The 4,698-nt window shown below is 49.6% G+C and overlaps 1 long non-coding RNA gene across 1 annotated transcript in view; it reads left to right on the forward strand.

The window, feature by feature from the left end:
• Positions 1-3,199: 3,199 nt before the first annotated feature.
• LOC111827225 overlaps positions 3,200-4,698 on the forward strand; it is a 4,568-nt gene continuing 3,069 nt past the window's right edge. The window contains exon 1 of the long non-coding RNA XR_002830723.1: positions 3,200-3,951. This is a non-coding gene — a long non-coding RNA (uncharacterized LOC111827225). The remainder of the gene's footprint in view (positions 3,952-4,698) is intronic.

A 4,698-nucleotide genomic window follows, 5' to 3' on the forward strand; every position in this document is an offset into this window, starting at 1 on the left:
AAATAAAACAAAACAAACAAAAAACAAGTAAATATATAAATGAACAAGATACTTCCAGATAGTGATAAGTGTAGGCTGCAGGATGACATGGTAGCATGGGATTGAGAGGGAGGGGCTATTTTATTTTATTATTTTTTTTCTTAAATATATTTGATTGATTTTTTACAGAGAGGAAGGGAGAGGAAGAGGGATAGAGAGCTAGAAACATCGATGAGAGGGAAACATCGATTCAGCTGCCTCCTGCACGCCCCCCCCACTGGGGATGCGCCCAGCAACCCAGGCACATGCCCCGACCAGAATCAAACCCGGGACCCTTCAGTCCACAGGCCGATGCTCTATCCACTGAGCCAAACCGGCCAGGGCAAGGGAGGGGCTATTTTAGAAGGGGAAGTCCTTGAGGAGCTAAGAGTAAATGTGAGACAAAGCCATTGACGAATGCATGATTTTACAATGAGCAGTTACTTTATGAATATGAACATCTGAAACATTTTAATGCAAAACCATTCTCTCTCCACTACATAAATGATGAAAATGCAATTTTTATTTAAATCAAGTATCAACAAAAAAGTATCCTTGCATTCACTAAGGATAACAAGTTCAGGAATACTAAAGATTAGATTTCTGCAATATTAGATTTATTTTGAAACCCAAACAGCTCCCAGCAGGTGTGCCTTCAATGACAAAAAAAATTCAGATACTTTGCTTGCTTAATCCCTATGCTAGTTACACAATATCTGAGTAATCTACAAAGTTTATTATCAGCAAACCGGCAAGGGAAATTTTTTAATAAAAATGAATCCATCCTAATTGTTCTTTGGAAAAAAGCTGTTTTCTTTTTTTGTGATTCATGATCTTGTAAAATCACACATGTGCAGGAAAAGAAAGTTGGCATTTGCCAGGAGCAAAGCAAATTTGATTAGATGTTCTAGTGGCTAGAACACATTTATTCATTCAGTGTTTATAATTAGCTTCCTCAGAAATATGAGGTGATATTGCACGTCTAGTGATGTGAATTTAAAACATACAGGGCTTCAGATTTGATCCCCAGTGTTAAAAGAAATAACACATCAACCTTCATCTACAAGAATAGATTTTTGGAAAATTAGATTTGATTCTCAGTATAGGATAATCATGACAGTAATTAGAGCCAAGTTTTTTGGTATATCTTCAAAATTTGAGGAGTTGAAATTCAGAAATAAAACAATAAGAAAGCATATGGGGGGAGGAAGAAGCCAGCAAGGAGATGTCAAAAAGATGTGTGATATCAATTTAAGAACCAATGAATTTTATAAAACGGAATCGTGAATGAGTAATACAGAGTAGAATCTGGACTCAGACAGGAAATCTGGTCTTGGGAAGTAGAGTATAAACAGGAGGTTGTGGGGAGGAATGGAAACTTCCAGGGGTATTTGAATTAAGTGATCTCTAGGTCCCCTTCAGCCCCCTATATCTGATTCTAAGGACACCCAACAGGTGTGCTAACCAGTTCTTAAAAAGACTTTAACTGAGATATAATGTGCAAAACTATAAAACTCACCTATTATAAGTATACAATTCATGGTTTGTAGTAAATTCATAGAGTTGTGCAACCATCACCACAATCGAACCTGTTTTTTTTTTAAAATGGGACTTATAGGGTAGAAGCCATGTTATTTATTTTTCTAGTATAAAGTTACATACGGACTCATTAAAATTGTAGAGCAATTCAAGGATGCAAAGATGATTCACTGAAAATATGTGTAGTTGACGTGTTCAGGCATTGCTCTACTGAAACAAATAGGGAGACAGAGAGGGAGGGAGGCTGGAGGAAGTGCAGAGAAATGGTTACCAGCCACACCCCGAGTCAGACTGCTGGAGCTCAGATTCTGGCAACCCTACTTGCTTCATAGCTGCCTGACCTCAAGCAAGTTACTTAAACTTTCTGAGTCTGGGTTTACTCATCTGTAAGTTGACAGCACCTACTTCATGGGGTTATGAAGGATGAATGAAATCATATATGCAAGGGGCTTAGCATACTCCTGGCATAGAAGAAATACTCAATAAATGTTAGCTACTTTTATAGTTATCACTTGATGACCATTAGTCTTTCATGAGCAGCCACAAAGGACTACATGCTCTGATTCAATTTATATGAAACTAGTAGCCCTGCGCACAAATCCGTGCACCAGTAGCTCACTGCCACCCTCCTGTAGCTCTCCGCCTGCCACCCCTCCCCTCATAGCTTGCTGCCCTGCCCCCTCCTGTAGCTCTCCACCGCCCTCTTATAGCTCGCTGCCCCACCCTCCTGCTGATCTGTGATCTGGTCATTACGCGGTTGGTCGTTACGTAATGACCATTTGCATATTACATCTTTATTATATAGGATTCTAGGAAAGGTAAATGATGGTGGTAGAAAGCAGATCAGTGGTTGCCAGAGGCCAGGGACTGGGGATAGGAAATTAACAGCAAAGAGGCACAGGAAACTTTTTTTTGGGGGGGTTTCTGTATTATCTTCGGGATGGTGTTTTGTAAACATTTGTCATCCAATTATACACTTAAACTTGGTGAATTTTATGGTATGTAAAATAAAGCTGACACTCCCTCCCCCCGAAATACAGCTTTGAATTTACCAGTTGGATACTTCGATTATTTTACATGTTAGAAGCAAGAATCAATTTCTAAACTCAGGCAACAAATATTTGTTGAGCACCTACTACATACAGGACACCCTATGTTCTAGGTGCTGGGATCCAGCCTTGAAGTAAACAGCATCCCTCATCGCTTATAGTTCAAGCACATATTATACACCTATGTTTGGGGTGACAGAAGGGGTCAGTGTGGGATGCTGGGGACATAAAGGTAACAAGGTAGTGGGAGGAGGGGTAGAGGAGCACTAAGTAGTATAAATATGTGTCCATGATTTTTCTTTTAGTTTTCACACATACTTGGAAGCAGCCCTAGCAGGTTTGGCTCAGTGGTTAGATCATTGGCCTGCGGACCAAAGGGTCCCGGATTCCATTCTGGTCAAGGGCATGTACCTGGGTTGCAGGCTCCTCCCTGGCCAGGGCCCTGGTTAGAGCTCCTGCAGGAGGCAACCAATTGATGTGTTTCTCTCACATCCATGCTCCTCTCTGTCTTTCCCTCTCTCTGTCATTCTCCCTAAAAATCAATGGAAAAATATCCTCGGGTTAGGATACAAAAAAAAAAAAAAATACACGGAAGCAAACACAGCATCCCTGTGTCTGAAGATGATGCCACTGACAGACCTATGACAGAGGCCTCTGGGTGACCGGTGACAGTGACACAAGGCACTCTGGCCACACCATCTTGTGAGACCCGGTGTCCACCTGCGAGGGAAGAGGACTGGCCTCAGTCCAAGGACCATGTGGACGCTTCAGAGGACCCAGGGGTAGCGCGGCTTTGACCTTGGCCTCGTCCAGCCAGCCCTCTCTGGGATCCAGGGAGCACCTGCCCTCTGCAGAGCGCTGGAAGCGGGGACCTCAGGTTCCTCACCGGAGGGTGGGCCAACCCGGGAAGCCTGGGTGTGCGAGGTGACCCCGCCCATTGAGTGACCCCGCCCACGTGGGGTCCAAGGCAGATGCGGACTGTGGGCAGAGACTCGTCGGGGGAACCGGGTTGGCCGAACCGTCTGAGCCGCGTGGGGGGGCGGGGCGAGGCCTGTGGGGGCGGAGCCCCGGCGAGGAGGGCCGCCCCTGCGCCCCTGGGGGAGATGGATGCTCCGCAGGTCCGCGGGCGCCGGGGGCGGGGAAAGCGCCTGTGTAGCTGCTCCCTGGCCCCGCCCGGGAGCCGGCGGGAGGCGGGGCTGCCCCCTTCCTCCCACACGGGCGCGGGGCTGAGCCCGGAGCGGAGAAGCGGAGTCGGCTCTGAGCTCCCTGCTGGGTTTTAGGTGGCGGCAGGCGGAGGAGGAATATGGCGCTCGTAGGCAACGGAGCCGAGCTGGAAGCGGACGAGGTACTGGCCGGTGGGGGGGGGGTCTGGGCACTGCGCCTGGACCCGGCCGGGATGGCCAAAGTCCCGCCCCCTTGGTCCCAGTTTGGGACCGGCAGCCTCCCGCCTGGAGGGATGGGCAGGAGCGCGGAAGGGAGGTCTGTCCCCGCGCGAGCGAGGGGGGTCCCCGCGGCGCTCGGAGCGGAGGCGTTGCCGAGGTTCGGGGCGCCGGCACCTTGGGGGTGTGTGGATGGGGGACACGTCGTCGGGTGGGTGGGTGCGAGGGCGTGGAGCTGTTCGGGGCGTCTCAGGGGACACCAGGCTTTATGAGGTCTGGCCCCCAAGTCCCGACGCTGGCCATCGCCGGTTCGCGCCATGGTGTCTTGAGCTGGGATAGAGTCTCACCTTCCATGGAAGTTTCCTGGTAGCAGAACCGAAAGGCTTTTGTAAAGTCGATGGGAGGAGGGGGACCGCCGGAGGAAGAAGAACCCCAGGGGTGTCTTCCTGGGTGCGAAGGGCAGGCAGGGGCTGCCGAAGGGCTGGGGCGCCAAGGGCCCGGAGCCGCCGCCCAGGAGCGGCGCTCTCCCTCCCCGCCGTCCCCGGGGCCCGGCCTTCCCCAAGCAGGTCCCCAGTGTCGGTGGTGTAGACAGAGAGAAGGCGCTGCGGAACCGACTCCGGCATCCTGTCGTCTCCACTGTATTGAAGTAATTAACCACTTCCTCCTGCGGCCGGCGCGCCCGGGTCTGGGCACCTTCGGCACGCGCGCAGGAC

This window comes from Myotis lucifugus, unplaced genomic scaffold (genome assembly GCF_000147115.1).
Source record: "Myotis lucifugus unplaced genomic scaffold, Myoluc2.0 scaffold_144, whole genome shotgun sequence".
In the NCBI taxonomy this organism is placed as follows: Eukaryota; Metazoa; Chordata; class Mammalia; order Chiroptera; family Vespertilionidae; genus Myotis; species Myotis lucifugus.